Source organism: Pan troglodytes, chromosome 8 (genome assembly GCF_028858775.2).
Source record: "Pan troglodytes isolate AG18354 chromosome 8, NHGRI_mPanTro3-v2.0_pri, whole genome shotgun sequence".
Classification (NCBI taxonomy): Eukaryota; Metazoa; Chordata; class Mammalia; order Primates; family Hominidae; genus Pan; species Pan troglodytes.
Window position 1 is genome coordinate 56,567,543 of NC_072406.2, and position 17,095 is coordinate 56,584,637.

Sequence of the window (17,095 nt, forward strand, 5' to 3'; positions counted from 1 at the left end):
GAAGTGATCAGGCCCCAAGGGGACATTCCCGAAATGATGGTGAAATTTCCATGAGGTCCAGGTAACTGTTTCTTGTTACTTCATGCCTTTTTCCCCGAAAGGAACTGGAAAAACAACAACTTCCTCCTCATCCAGTAAGAGAAAGAACAGATCTAACAAAAGCGAAAGGAAGCAACTCATCTCAAATTGGAGACACATAAAAAGAGGACTGCAGGGGCTTTCTCATACAGACAGGTGCCCGGAACTTCACCACCAGGACTGTGAGGAATCAGGAGTTTAGGCAGCCTGCCCATGTCTGGCCTCTGCAATTTCTAAGAGAAAACCCAGAAGTAAATTGTATAATTTGCCAAAATAGGTTTTAATAGATTTTAATGTTGGAGAGGAATGCTTATACCCAAAGTCTTAACTAGAGGAGCTGAGGTGGCTTGAAGGATGCCCTTCTCCCTCAGGCCCCCCTCCCCAGTCCCTTCTTAGCCCTGTCAGGAGCTTTAAGTATGTCTGCCAGCCCACAAATCCTTTGCTGTTTCTACGGGGAGCTCAGCCGCTAAGCACACTTAATGGATTCAATTTTGGAGTGGCCAGGATTTTGCTGTGTGGCCAGATATCTATAAAGAAATGCATCTCCCAAGAGAGTAACAGATGTTCCATCTTTGTTATATATGAGTTTGTGAGAATAAAGCCTTAATGAGGGTGATTCTTAACTGCTTGGACTCTGGGAGGCAGCTTAGCTTTTTCACACAAGCGGTTGAAATCTTTCTTAAATGTTGAGATATCACACATCTTTCCCGCCATGGTCGCTGGGTCTTCTTTATGCCAACAGGCAGGGGTCCCAGGGAGGGAGAGCTGGGCGAGGGCTCCCCAAAACTTTGCTTCTCTTAGAGGTATAACCACAGACAATTGATGGGCAGAGTTCACCATCATCACCTGATCTGTTCCTGTAGTTTCCAGGACACACTTCCTGGTTCCTTCCTCTTAGCCACTGGTGGGGCTTACCTTATAAATGGCCAATAACAGAAAATGCATATAACATTTGGGATAAGACAGGAATGGGTCTCAGTTCTCCACTCAATTTTCCCTGTCCTGCATACCCAGCAGGTTGTGAGGCCAACAGAGACACTGGAGGTGGGAACACCATGTACAGTGGGAACCCATGTTCCTTTGTCGTTACTGCTGTTGGTGGTGGCTGCAGTTTAGCTAGGAGAGCTAAAAGTCAGAACAACTAAGAGAGTGGAAACAGCCATCCCCAAACCTCACAGTTACATAATTACAGTTATATAATAGGTGCAGAGGAGAGCTGTGCCATTCCCCTGCCTGCTCCCTCTGCCTCCCATAGTCCTACTTTTGTTAATCCATCCTGAGACACCAACCCCCAGGCCATGACACAGTGGGGCAAAAGGTGGCATGAAGGCTGTGCTGTCTCAGATTTCAGAGCCCCTTCAAAATGGGTTGATGAATGATAATCAGGATTGAATTCCGTGGTTGTCAGTTACAAGCTGTGTGGCCTCTGCTAATTGACTAAACCTTTTTGAGCTGTTTTCCCCTCTATCATATAAGATGGGGTTGATAATCATAGCATTTATCTCTATAGAGTGGCCATAATAGTTAAATGGAATAATGCATACAGGGTCCCTAGCCTGCTGCTTTGCATAGAGCAATATATGCTTATTATTTTTGTTTTGAAAAAGAGAAAGCGAGAGAAGAAAAGATGGGTGTTTTAGTCCATTCTGGCTGCTATGACAAAATACCACAGACTGTGTGGCTTATAAACAGTAGACATTTATTTCTTACAGTTGTGGAGGCCGAGAAGTCTGATGTGATATTTAGTGAGGGCCCATTCCCTGGGGCTTAGGTGGTGCCTTCTGGCTGTGCCCTCACATGGAGCAAGGGGCCGGCAGCTCTCAGGGGTCCCAATCAGGACCCACACTCAGGACCTAGTCACATCCCAAAGGCCCCACTCCTAACACCATCACATTAACTTCCAGCATGTGAATTTTTGGAGAGCACGAACATTCAGACTACAGCAGTGGGAGTGGCACATGATGTGATGGGTAGATTTTGTTCCTCATGAACCTTAAAAAGGTCCACAGAATGCATCTGACTCTCTAATCACAGAAACTGGTGGTCCAAGGGGGACGTCACTGTCTTTAGGATCTGTGACCCAGCTCCATCTAAGTAGTAACTGCTTTGAAGAAGAACTTCTGCTAAGAGCTGTATTTATCAGCCCCTCAGACAGTCCTTGGACAGTACAGGTTTTGGGGGGGCTTTTGACCTCCCTAAGGGGAGGAAGTGGGTATTGGCCCAGGACAATCTTCCCTCTGTGTCTGCTGGCAGATGCCAGGCTTGCATATACTTTTTTCCTTTTTCAAATATGAGCAAACATTAAAAAGAAGTTCCCATGAAATAACTCTGCAGTTCAGAGAACATAACATGTTATCTGGAGGATGGAGGACTTAGAGAAAGAGCAGATCTCTAAAACCTTTTTCTGCAGGAAACAGAAGAATGTTTTATAAAACATCTGCCTGGTGTCCTCAAAAAGGCAAGAAGACTGGAATTCTATGAAATGGGAGCAAAATGCCACAGAGAAAACATATGGATTCTAGGGAGGGTGGAGCCAAACGCGAACCCCTATGACAGAGTTCAGGGCTCTCCCTGCCGTGCTCACCGTTGCCTTTGTGGGAGAGCTGTCTATAGGAACCACATGCAGGGGCAGGGGTGAGCTGCTCCTACAAGACCACCTGGTCACAGAGCCATGACAGGCACTGCCCCAGAAACACAGGACATAAACCACTCAGCACTGAGCTGGAACCTCCTGTCACCTCTACCTCTAGTTCTAAATTTATCCCCACCTCCCCCACACGCTCCTGGAAACTCACCTGGAAAACGGAATGCCTAGGAATTTCAACTTCTCCATTCTTTGATCCTAGCTTGAGAAAGTCTAACCAGAAGCCAGCAACCTCTGACAGACCTCTCCCAATGCTGCCTGGACCTCCCTTTATAAGGATAAACAGGCCACATATATATAAAAAAAAAAAAAAAATCACCGTGCACCTGACATGTTCCTCGAGGAAGCAGGTTGACTCCAAGAGAAAGGGGAAATCATTTGAAAATCTGGACTTGGATTCTCAATAAAATGTAAGATGTAAGTTTATGAAAGAGAACGATCTTTGACAAGCGGTCCATGGACTTAAAATGAAAAACACAGTTGCCAAAAATAAAAATGGCACAGAAGGCACAATCAGCAGATTGGGTGATGCAGAAACTTGCCTGAGCAAAAGATTGGCTGGTCATTGCCATGTGGCTGTTAAAGCACAGCATAGAAGTCCTCCCACAGGAAAAGAAGAATTATAGATACACACAGAGGATGTACACGAAGATGAGGCGCCAAGGTTCGATACAGAGAGTGCAGATACTCCCAGGGAAGATCACAGAAGGGGGCACACAGACGGCTGCGGCAATGCACAAAGCTACAGAACTGCAGACGTGGGTCCTGCACAATGTTCAAGAGTTTCTCAAATGGAACAAAACCGGAAACAAATGGCAAAAGGGTAAGCAGGCACACCTTGAAAACCCCAGAATACTTAAAAAAAAAAAACCCAAAAAACAAACTCCTGACATCACAGAGAAAATCAGCACTGCACTTACAGACTATTTAGAGAATAATAACCAAAATTTAAGAGTATGTGGCTGAAACTTAAGGAACATATTTATTTTATTGAAACTCTTCCAGAAACTGTTGCAGAAAGGAATAAAGTTTCCTAATCTCCTTAACAGAGATGGCCTAAACCTGATAAAAACATAATAAAAATAACATTTAAAACATAAAATTATAGCACAATCTCCAGGATGAGTGCATTCAGTGTTATAAAGATGTCAGCTCTTTCCACTGATGTGCAAACTTAGTATAACTCTAGTCAATAGCCTAACTTAATTTCTTTTCAGAACTTAGCCAAGGGGTTCTAAGTTTATCAGGAAGTGAAACATGCAAGGAAAGCCAAGAAAATTCTGGAAAAGACAGCAATTGTCTGGTAATTGCTATAGCTATTAAAGAGTATCACCATGTTTCAATGATCAGAATAGCCTTGAGTCAACCCCAGGGGAGACTGATCAATGGGGAGAGGCAGAGCAGAAACATGCATCCAGAAACAGATGCATATATGCAGGAAGATTCCTAAAATTAATAAAAATGGTGTTTAAGTCAGCATAGCCAGGGTTTATTACTCAGTATGACACATTAGCCCAGCTCGTTACTTATTTGGCAAAACACTGGCAACAAAAATTACAACAGTAATAAGTATAAATCTTTATCAGATTAATTATATGTAAAATAAAAAAGCCATAAAAACATTACAAGGAATTGCAGGATAATAATTTTGTAATTTTAGGCTGGGGTAGGCTTCTCAAACCAAGATTTTAGAATCAGAAACCTTAAGGGAAAATGCGATACAATTGACTCAAATTAATGAAAAAACTCTTCGGAATGGAAAATATTATAATAAAAATTTCAAATAAAGCTGAATTGGGAAAAATAAGACAGAAGATGAATATTATCAACATGCACAGAGCTTTGCAAACCAATATGAAAACTACCAACACTCTAATTGTGGTGGGTGCTGTGGTCCATACCTACATCCCTCCTTCAGGACTGAATTCCTATTCCCCAGCTGCCAAGAAGTTGGCAGCTAAAGGCTCACAGTGAGTCCTTTCCCAGGAATTGCCCTCTGCTGAAGAAAGCTGCCTCCTACAGGGTTGAAGACCCCCCTAAGTGGTAGTTTGCCTCCAGTGTGACCCACCTGTGCAAGGCTGTCCTAGCTCCAGGGCACCCCTGTTGTGGGCTCTGTGCCTCTGCCTCCACCCTGCCTCTACCCTGCTTCTGCCGTGCTGCCCTCCCTTCCTCCAGGCATTGCTCTGAGAGCCCCAGACATCCTGCATGCACATCTCTGTTTGAGAATCTCTTTCCTAGGCAACCTGACCTAAGAAACCAACTAGATAAAAATGGACAAGCGACATAAGCACAGATCACACACACAAAAAGGAAAAAAAATCCTAAACAAGATGGTCAATTAGCATTGAACATGTGGAACAATGCCCAGGTGGAGTGAAGCAACATGAGAAGCAGGGCTGTTTGGGAAGGTAATGAACACAGCATTTCTGAATGGAAATTGGGGAGTGTGTGTGAAAATCTAGAAGGTTTTTCTTGGGAAATCTCTTATCAATTTATCCTAGGAAGATAACTGTACAAATAGATGTATTAGCCAGGATTCTCCAGAAAAACAGAAGTGTGTGTGTGTGTGTGTGTGTATGTGTGTGTATAAAGAGTTTTTTATTTTGAGACAGGGTTTCACTCGGTTGCCCAGGCTGGAGTGCAGTGTCATGATCATAGCTCACTGCAGCTTTGAACTCCTGAGCTCAAGCTCTTCCTCCCTTAGCCTCCCAAGTAGCTGGGAGTACAGGCCTGCATGACCATGTCCAGCTAATTAAACTTTTTTTTTTTTTGGTAGAGATGAGATTTTGCTATGTTGCCCAGGCTGGTCTTGAACTCCTGGCCTCAAGCATTCTTCCCTCTTTAGCCACCCAAAGTGCTGGGATTATAGGTGTTAGCAACTGTGCACAGCTTTATGTAAAGAGATTTATTATAAGGAATGCGCTTACTTAATATGGAGGCTGAAAAGTCCCTAGATATGCAGTTGGCAAGCTGGAGAGCCAGCAGGAGAGCCCTCGGTGTAGTTCCAGAGTCTGAGTCTGAAGGCAGGAAAAGACCGAGGTCCCAGCTCAAGGCAGTCAGATAAGAGGCGTTTCTTATTCAGCCTTTGTGTTCTATTCAGGATTTCAATGGATTGAATGAGGCCCAGCCACGCCGGAGAGGGCAATCTGCTTTACTCACTTTACCAACTTGGATGTGAATCTCACGGAGAAGCTCTCCCACAGACACACCCAGAATACTATTTGACCAAATGTCTGGATATCCTGTGGCTCAGTCAAGTTGTTACATAAAATTAACCATCCCTGCTGGTATGTACGGAAACATTAGTTGGAGCACGGCAGTTTGTGTTCATTCACAGCACCCTGGGTACATAAATAAATCCACAGCCAAGCAAAGGAGTGCGCCGAGGCTGTAGCAAAGCAAGCAGGAGGGCGCGGCCCAGGAGATGTGAGCTCCCATACTGCTCCCAGCACTGGGACCCAGCATCCCCCTCAGCAATAGCCCAGAATACACAGGGCATCGAGAGCCCTGCCCTGCAAAGGGAGGGCAAACCTCCCATTCCTGGTGCTTTAAGTGGACCCAATCCCTGGCTGGAACTTGAAGGCAGGCCACAAAAACAGACTGTTTCCAGCCCTTTACTACTCGTACTTGTCTCAGCCCACCTGCTCACACCTTATCCTTCGGGTTCCTAACCCCACTATCTGTACCCAGGTCTTATATTAGCATTTTCCCCCTGGCCACTCAATTTGATGCATGCTTAGATTCACTTTTGGGGCTTCATGAAGTTCCGACTTTCTTTGGGCACTGGACACTGCATCGTGGAATTCCTACATTCTTTGCAAAAACTTCCTTACTCCAACCCACGTCGCAAGGACCTCCCACCCATGACTATGCAGAGTCGGGGATTTGGCCTAACCCAGCAGGCTGGCTTCTCCTGCAGATGCGCAAGGCATCCCGTCACATAGTCAGCATGCCTGCTTCTGGAGAGGGACCACTCATTGTGTTGGGCTTCCTTGCGAGCTCAGCACTGAGATGGTCCTAGGAGTTTCTATCCCCACGTTGCACCTGGAACTCTCATGGTCCTTGACAGCCACAGGTTTCCAGTGGCAGCCCATGAGGCCTCCAGATAGGTGGCAGGGACCGAAATACTTCAGAGCTTTTCCACTGACAAAGATCAGCAATTTGTTTTTAAAATAAAAAGTCAATGTTAAAGTGAAGTTGGCATCAGGTAATTGAGATGCCATCAGGATCCTGAGTGGAGACTGAACACATGCAACCACACAGTGTAGTATTTTTAGGCAATTGCTCACTTATTTGAGAAAACACAGTGGGTAAAACTGTTTCCCTTGTGGTGACTGTTGGACTTTCTGCATTTTCAGAGGTTTTCTGTATTTTCATAGGAGTCCCATTTCCTTTTAAGAACCAGATTGCCAATGCCCCATTAGTTAGCTTTCCACCCCAACAGGCCGCTTGCTCTTTTGCCTTTCCCTCCCCTTCTCTTTTAAACCAATTAATTAAAAAGCTTTACGAAAACAATACATGCTAACGTGAAAAATTAAAGCAGTATAGAAAACTACAACACAAAAAGGAAAAGCTCCTCTGCTCTCAGCTCCTACACTCCTCAGAGGTGGCCACCATGAACATTGGCTTCTTTCTAGAACTTTTCCTGCATAGACAATCAGAGAAACATAGATTGATAGACTGATTTATGCAAAGATGGCTGAATAATGATGTTTAATGCTCTGTTACTTGCTTTTCCATACTTAATTTATGCTAGACATGATTTCACAGCAGTTGTCAAGGAGGTCTATCACCCTTTTCAACATTTGCATTTTTTCAATTATAAATAAAAAATTAATTAATTAAGAAACACTTGCATTTGGTTCTACTGTAGAAGTGTACCATCATTTGTTTAACCAATATTCCACAGATTGACTTGTAGATTACTTCAGAGGTCTTAATATTAAATGTTCCAGTAAATATCCTCAGGCATGTGTTTTTGAAGAACAGGGCTAGTGTATCAACAGGAGATTGTTTTATAGGTCTTTATAAAATTAAACTGTTTTCACTGGTATAAAAATTTAATAATTGTCAAATAAAATGTTGCTCTTTTAAAGTTTCTTCTCATTATCAAATGACGCTTTTTTTTTTTTGTCTTGGTCTTCTATAAACCTGCCCTTAAGCTGTGACAAAATTAATTTAAAAAAATCGATGTTGGTCCATGGGATCCATAAATTCTTTTTATAGATCGTTTAACAGAATTCTGTGTCGTGGGTGAGGCTCCAGGCTGGTGTGTAGCGGTGCGCTCCTGGGTCTGTGAGTGGGCGTTCCTCAGAATCCCCGCAGCCTGACCTGCTGCCCTTTGCTGGTTTCACTTGAAGCTATTATTCCAATTGGCTCACTCTTGGCTGACATCTGGAGGCGTTTTATAACAGACTGTTTTCATAACTCCACAAAAAGGTTCTCAGGATTAATACTTGTTTATTTTCATTTTCCATTGGACCTTAAATTAGCTAGCAGCCAATACTGGCACAACCCCTTACTGGAAGCCATTTTACCTAAGTGGAGGGGATGGCAAATCCATCCAACCTTGGGTTTTCTGTTGCTTTAAAACCTCTTGCCAACCAACTATTCCAGAGTGGCTGTCAAATCAACCAATAGCAAAATATTTGGGAGTATTTGTCAGTTAGCTGGGGTAGAAGCAGCCAGATGTGTGGATACGTCATACAGTTACCTTCCCCGTGTAAGTTGGGGCCAGGGGTACCCATGGACATGTGTGCATGTACAACACAGGTGCATGTACAGCCAAGCATACAGGTGCCAAGATATTTTATTGGGATATTATGTGTTTTCTTCTCTCTGTTGTAGGTATTTTTTTTCCTCTCCCACCTGAAGATTTTTTCTTTGCTTTTTGAGATTGTACTTTCAAAGACATTCAAGACACCCAGATTTTAAATTCAGGGTGTTAATCCAGGGTTTTGTTTTTGAAGACCTGGGATCATCGAAGGGATTAAGTTAGATTTTCCTAGAGGAAAGAGGCAAGTGACTGCCTTTGAATTTAAGGATTGTGTGTATACGTGTGTGTGTGTCTGTGTGGTGGAGGAGGGGGTTGTTTGCCCTTTAACATTTGTTCTTTTAAGGTTTCTTCTCATTATCAAGTGACACTCTTTTTTTTGTTCTATAAACTTACCACTGAGCTGTGATAAAATTGATCATTTAAAAAAATATGTGTTGATCTGTTGTGATCTATAAATTATTTTCTTATAGATTATCATGGGCACAGCTCAAGGCTAGTGGTACAAAAGCACCCCTTCCCAGCAAATTAAAAAGCCTGTTATTTTTGCAAAAGCATTAGAAGCTTTCAACAATGTTGTCAAGAGCCTTTCTTAACTCTTTGGTGACTGGTCTCAGTCAGTCACAGGTGGAAAGTGTGATGTGATCAGACAGGCCGTGACATTTCTTGTGAACTCATGAAATCCTGCATCTTTTCCACACGTGCAATTTTGTTTTTGAAATTAATTTTTATTATCTTCACATTGTGTTGGATGAACAGAGGATTATAATTATTCCCTGCCCCAGGGGAGAGTATTGCAAAGGTACATAGGGCATGAACGTGGGGAGGGCAAGAAGCGTGCCCAAAGCGTGCTATAGCACAGTGTGTGTTCCACTCCTCATATAGCAATGAACTGGTGAAGGAGTTAAAATCTTAATGATTTCCAAATGATCAACAGTTTTTAAAAACATAAATATGCAGCATGAGAGCCTACATTTGTACAAGTGTATGGTTGTGTGTGTGTGTGTGTGTGTGTGTGTGTGTATGAACATACTTGCATGTATGTGCTCACAAATGGGGAGGAAGCACAAGAGGCAAAAGGCAATGGTTTGTTTCCTTTTTGAATTTAGGAGGTATGTTCAAGACAAGGAATTTCTTTTCCTATCTTCATCAGACTACTGGAAAATGGAATAAAAATACAAACCATAAACTTCAGGCACTCAAGTTTCTGAGTTAAGAGTAGCATTCAAATGTTATTCCAAACCTCTATGGTCATAAGATTTCTATATTTTAAGTTGGGTGGTACAATACTAGCTCTAAGTAGGCGGTAAAAGTTAAGGAAATGTATTGTAATTTCTAGAACAATCACTCCAAATGTAATGCAATGAGGTATTGCTAAAAAGCCAACAGAAACATTAAAGTGGAATTCCAGACACTTCAAATAAACAGTAAGGAAAGCTGAGGATAATTCATTTAAAGTGTCTAGGGGCAGATAACAGGCCTTAAATGAATGGTTAAAGAAAAGTCAGCAGAAGAGAAAAGCAAAACAAAAACAAAAAGAAAGCACTCTGTATTTCCTCTCCTAAACATTTTTTAAAAAGCAGCTTGCAGGATATAGAGAAAATTCTTTTGGAAGAACACTTGCTTAAGTAAGGTACCTAAATATCTTACCTAAATAAGATATTTTCGAACAACAAATACTCATACTTTTAAAGAAATACAACCACAAGCTCTGCAACTTAGAGATCAAAAAATGAGAGGCAAGGAGAATTGATACATGGAGAGGAACAAGTATAGCACCTCAGGACTACTGAGTTTATTAGAATTGATGTTGTCAAAAATGGAACTGTCATATGGATGAGATTTTAGAAATTATACAGTATGCAAAGGTTAGAGGGGGGTTTGAATACTATGGTAAGTACAAGCAACAGGCAAATGTGTTCCAGTGCACCACTGATGCACTTCAAATGGAGAAAAGAGCACTTTGGAACAAAAAAATTATAGTTAGAAAGGATTTTTAAAATAGTTTAAAAAAACTTTCCGGAAATGACAAAAGATCTGAATTATTAGATAAGAGTGCTTATCATGTCTTAGGAAAAAGAAAGTAACCATTCACCAAGACATGTTCCATGGAAGCGACTATACTTCAAAAATGAATATAAATCCTGTCAGCACCAGAAAGAAGAAAATCATTTATAAGGGGAAAAAGATCATTCTTGCTCCAAATTATCCCAACAATATTTGGGGAGGAAAGACAAAAGGGAGTGAGAGAAAAAGATTGTGATCCAAGAATTCTGTATATTTGGGTTGCTAGTCATCTGAAAAAACAATGAAATAATTTTCCAACAAACAAGAAAAAAATTAATCCTTTGTAAGATACTCGTGTCCTTTCTTGCCATGCTAATATGGAAAACTTTGGATAAGCGTAGTGTATTAGTTAGGGTTCTCTAGAGGGACAGAACTAATGGAATAAATATAAAATTCAGCTTGTTTAGTTTCTCTGAACAATGCTGTAATAAGCATTGGTGCCTCATTTTATGGGCCCTAGAGGATACCTACATGTGATGATTAATGCTGAGTGTCAACTTGATTGGATTGAAGGATACAAAGTATTGATCCTGGGTGTGCCTGCCAGGGTGTTGCCAAAGGAAAGGGGAGTTTATTAAGTATTAACTCACACGATCGCAAGGTCCCACAATAGGCCATCTGCAGGCTGAGGAGCAAGGAGAACCAGTCCCAGTTCCAAAACTGAAGAAATTGGAATCTGATATTTGAGGGCAGGAAGCATCCAGCACGGGAGAAAGATGTAGGCTAGGAGGCTAGGCCAGTCTCTCGTTTTCACATTTTTTTCTGCCTGCTTATATTCTAGCCTCGCTGGCAGCTGATTAGATTGTGCCCACCCAGATTATGGGTGTGTCTGCCTTTCCCAGCCCACTGACTCAAATGTTAATCTCCTTTGGCAACATCCTCACAGACACACCTAAGATCAATACTTTGTATCCTTCAATCCAATCAAATTGACACTTAGTATTAACCATCACATGTAGGTATCCTCTAGGGCCTGTAAAATGAGGCACCATGGATAACGATCTTTGGACAAAAATGCTTATTACAGCATTGTTCAGAGAAACTAAACAAACTGAACACTTTTCAGTAAGGGAACTGTTAAATAGGTTCTGTTCATCCATAGCATAAACTATAATGCAGTGGATAAAAAGAGGAGAGAGAGAAAGAGAGAAGTAGCAGGATTTCCTTCTGATATTGTTGAGTGGGAAAAGTAAAATGAAGAAAGCACATACAACATACTACCATCCACTCATAAGTATTACATATTGTATATATGTACATACACATATACAAAGATGAATGGACATTTGTATATAATTGTGAGAGCAGGGGGCAATATGGAAATCAGCACAATTTGTTATCAGCATGGATGGCTGGAGTGTGGTGAGGTGGGCTTAGAGGGTGATGTGGGTGCAGGGAGGAAGGATGAAATAAAAGGGAGAGAAAAGGAAATAGGAGACAAAAAGGACTGCAAAGAGAAATAAACAGTATGTTTTATGTATTCATGTAAAGATAGATATGCATGCTTGTAAGAAGACATGAACAGGACATTACATATATTTTTCGTTGAAATATATATATAGATTTTTCTATTAACTTTTAGCATGTTAATGTTTTGCCAATTTGCTTCAGAATTTTTAAGAACAATAATGTCAAGCTCAAAAGGCCTTACCCCTTCATTCCTTCCTGCTCCTCAGCAGCACTGCTTTTCCTTAAGTTGGTATAATTCATTAACAGTATTATTGTATAATTTTACTACATTTGGATATATCCGTATACAAATGGAATCATATTTCACATATATTTTGCTTCTTGATTTTTACATTTGGCCTTGTGTTTTTGATATTTATCCCTGTAGATACATATAGGTCTAATTTGTGTCTTCTGTTGCATGATATTCCATTGTATGAATAAGCTACAACTTACACATGCTTTTCCTGACTGACAGCTATGTTGTGTACATTTTTTTCTTGTTATAAACAATGGCAAAAATCAATGTCTTTGTACATGTTACTGTATATATATGTGTGTGGGAATTTCTCTAGGGTACAGGCACACATGCATGTTTGCACATGCCCATATACATTATATGTTATGCTATGCATACGCACATTTTTATGTGCACAGTATAAGCATGTGCAGATGCACATGTATATGCTGCGTACACATGTACATTCATATGTGTACATGTATACATGTGTGTTTCACAGGTACATATCATGTAACATGGACTAACTGAAGATGCATATATCTTGTGAAACAGCACTTACCATCATAGGAATAGAATGTATCACACCCACATGCACACACACCTGCCTAGGAAGGCAATTGCTGCATGATACGAGACATACATCTTCAACTTTGCTGGTGGCTGTTGCCACGTGACTATTCTATTGATTGTACCACTTGCTGCGCCCACAAGCAGTGTGTACTCTGCTATACCCCACATGACACTGGTACTTTTGGACTTAACAAAAAATTTCTAAGCAATCCAATGGATAATAAAACTTGTATAAATATCCACTGTACATGTTAAAATATATTAAAAATATCTGAAAGTAGTATTCTTGACTCGAAGACTATGTGCACTTCCAATTTTGATTGAAAAATGGATATTTTGTAGGTCAAAAAGGATGAAATATTGGCAATGACATGGAATTCAACCTATTGCCAAGTGGTGCTCCCATTGTGCAGCTGTGGTCATTTTCTTTTTCACAGCTTTGCTGATTCTGAACATTTGGTTTTATGTATTGTTTGCTTATACTTTCTTATATTTTACATTAATTTGATCATTATCTTTATCTTCTTACTTTCTTAACTACTTGAAAAAAATTCTTTATGCATTGTGAATACTTATTCGTTGCCATGTGTCTTGTTAGTATATTCTCCCAGCTTTTACATTGTTGTTTGATTTTCATCATGTGGTTTTGCAGAACTATGCATATCTTACATAGTAAAATTTGTTCATCACTTCCTTGATGATTAATTAATTCTGGGCATGTGTAGAAAGCCTTTATTTATCCCAATATTATAAAAATACATTATCTTCTGGTACTTTTGTGACTTCATTTATTATGTTTAAATATTTGCCACAACTGCCAATAAATTTGGTATGACGACTTAGGTAGGAGACTACATTCCTTCTCCTTCCCCTGCCCTGCCCTCCAATTGAGCCTTTTTTTTTTTTGCGGCATTGCTTGCTTATGGCGCTGAAATGTTACATTTATAAAATCCAATATTTCCATTTATTTTTGGTTGTGTTTCTGGATTCTGTTCTGTTCTATTTCTTTGATTATTTCTGCACTGGAATCACTGGATTTTAATCATTCTAGCCTTTAACATCTGACTGAGCCAAACTTGCTACCTAACCCCCCTATTTATTTTTCTGATTTATAAAAAAAATCACTAAGTTTCTAAAAAGGAACATGTTTGGAATGTTTTGTGATTGCATTAAATTATTTATCACTACATGATATATTCTGAGAGTTCCTCTTCCAGACAAAAGTACATCTTTCACTTTACTTCAGTCTTCTTGTTTGTCTCTCAAGAGAGTGGGTGAGTCCTTGCTAAGCAAAACAAAACAAGACCCAGAAACTATAAGGGAAAAGACTCATGCATATGAGTACATAAAAATAAAACTAAAATTCACCAATGAAAAATATGGCAGAAGTTAAATTTAAAAAAAGGTCAAACAGGAAAAATACTTGCCAAACAAGTCAGAAAAAGAACATGTCACTATTGTAAAGCCAGGGATTACAAATCTGTCACCAAAATGCCACTCAGTGGAAAAATTGACAACACACATGGCAGTCCACAGAGAAAGAAAAGACTAAATAATAAAGAGACAGCATAGGACTGCTCACCACTGAGCCTGGAAAAAGGTAAACTGTCCCATATTAGCCAGTGTGGCAAGGTAGGGGGAGGGCCTCTGATGCTTTGGGAGAGCAACTTTGTGCAATGGCAAGTGTGTGGTATTACCTGTAAAGGCAAAAGACGGAACGTACCCAAATGCCAATCTAGAGGGACTTGGGAAAATGCATGATCATTCTTCTCTAAAATAAAATACAACGCAGTTTTGAAAAAGAATGAGTGAGTCTGAATGTGCTGAAATGTATTGTTATAGCAAAGAAACTTGGATTCAGAAGAGTAGGCACTGACTGCTCTAATTTGATATGAAAAGGATATGAACGCAATGAACACAAGTGAATACATGGGCTTACATATGTGTAAGATGTCTGGAGGCCCAAAAAAACTATACATGATGGTTACCTCTCGCAAGGCATCTGGGGGTCTGGTTGTGAGGGAGATTTGCTATCATTTTTAAATATTTAGATTTTTTTAACACACGCTTGCCCTACTTTAAATAAAAGAGGATTGGATGACACCTTGAGAATGCATCTGATGTATGAAACATTCATGTTTGTTAAACAAATATAATAGGACATGTCTCTTGGAAATCAATTATGATTTGCAAAGTTGGCCCCCTAAGTTCCTAAGTTTTGTAAAAATTTGAATTCAATCCCATTATACTTTCAAATTTGGGGAGCAGGTGGTTAGCAATCCAGATGTGAGAGGAACTGCATGCCAGCAGTCACTTCCAGTTTTAAGGAGAGAGGCTGACTAACCTCGGTGAGAGGGCCCTTAACAGAGAATGGCGGATGTGGCTGGGGAGAGAAAGCCGCAGACACTGCTTACAGCTTTTCCTGTCACACAGGGACACTTGCTCAGCCTCTGCTCCTTTTCCTTCGGCCTCTTAGGGATGCACATTTTAAAATGATTCTCTGCTACTCTTCTGCACTGAGAATGACTTTTGTTTCTAACGTTTTTGGTATAAGATTTTCAATTATTTCCTCCGCCCTTTGTCTGACCCAGGTTGGAGTCTATTTCTCCTTCCTAGATCTTCCCACAGTTTTGGCTGTGAGGCCATTGTGGGAGTCCCACAGAAACAGGTTGCAGCCTAGTCACTGAGCAATTGCTCATATATCCTTTGTGAGTTCCGAGAATGCTGAGAGCTTTCCAGAGTAGTCTGGAGATAACATCCTGGACCTGTCCACGCTCACTTTTGAAACAAAGCAGATGTGCCATAATTAGTGGTTGGTTCCATATTTTTTGGAAGACGTAATTTTTTTTTCCTGAAAGAATGCACAGAACAGATGCATTCCACTGCAGCAGGCTGAGTGTTGTAACAGGAACATGCACAGGAGTTTATGGGAATGGAGGTGAAGGAGACTGGGAAGGGTGCAAAGGAGGAGGATGAATTCTCCAAGTGGAAAGTGGTCCCAGAACAGAATTAGAGAAGGCGGAGGTATGACAGAGTGGAAAACAGGCTGACTAGGTTCAAAAACACACACGTAAGAAGCTCCCAGGGGCCTCTGCACTAACAAGGGATCTTGAGGATATGAGAGTGATGGGGATGTTTTCCACTCCTTCCCTTCTGCTAAGTCACTCCCTTTGGGCACAGAGAGACCTGGCTCTAAGGTAGAGTTCCTACACTCACCAGGTGTGTGTCAATATGGAAATCTCTCCCTTTCTAGAGACCCCACTTCCTCATCAGCAAAATGTAAATATTTAGCACCAGTTTCACAAAATCTTGTGCCTGGCACATAGTAGTTGCTCAATAAATATAAGCTTCCATTATCTCTCATGAATTCCTTTAGTGTAAGTACTACCTGTTCATCCACTTGGCATTCAAAGTCTTCCGTGTTTTGAATCACTCATCACACAAACGTGACCTTCTAATATCTCTGAATGCTAGACTTTGACTTTAATAATAGAAATGACTAATAATATCTTAGCAAGACACTTCTAACTCAGAGTTAGATCCTTCTATCATATGCACCCTGTGATGCAGCTGGCCTAGGAGCACTATGGTCCCCAAGAGACAGATGCAGAAATGGAGGCCAAGGCCCAAGCGCCTTGAAAGGCCACTAAGTTAGTGACCAGCTAGCCAGGACTCAACCCACTGACTCTCTTGCCTGAGGTGGCTACAGTCTTTGTCAGGCAGGTCATTAAACATCAAAATCACAGGGTTCTTCCTTTCCAAACGTTCTTACTTTTTTGCCTGTGGAAACCTATTCATTTTCTGGTTCCATCTTTTTTTTGTGTATGTAAGACTGGGTCTTGCGCTCTTACCCAGGCTGGAGTTCAGTGGTGTGATCTCAGCTCACTGCAACCTCGACCTCCTGGGCTCAAGTGATCCTCCCACTTCAGCCTCCTGAGTAGCTGGGAATACAGGCACACACCACCATGCCTGGCTAATTTTTTTTTCATTTTTTGTAGAGATAGGGTTTCTTCATGTTGGGCCCAGGCTGGTCTTGAACTCCTGGGCTCAAGCAATCCTCCTTCTTCAGCCTCTCAAAGTGCTGGGATTACAGGCATGAGCCACCCTATGCCCAGCCTAGGGTCCATCTTAAGACTTTTATATTTCAGAATTCTTCCAACACCAGTGTGATGGGTGTGTGTGTGTGTGCGTGTGTGTGTGTATATGTGTGTAGAGAGAGAACATGTGTGATCTGAATGTTCTGGCATTTGTGTAGACACCCTTTGGGGATTCT

The 17,095-nt window shown here is 41.1% G+C and overlaps 1 long non-coding RNA gene across 1 annotated transcript in view; it reads left to right on the top strand.

Annotated features, from left to right (window-relative positions):
• Positions 1-7,820, top strand: part of LOC134807162 (uncharacterized) — a 30,188-nt gene extending 22,368 nt beyond the window's left edge. The window contains exon 3 of the long non-coding RNA XR_010146865.1: positions 5,823-7,820. This is a non-coding gene — a long non-coding RNA (uncharacterized LOC134807162). The remainder of the gene's footprint in view (positions 1-5,822) is intronic.
• Positions 7,821-17,095: the final 9,275 nt, after the last annotated feature.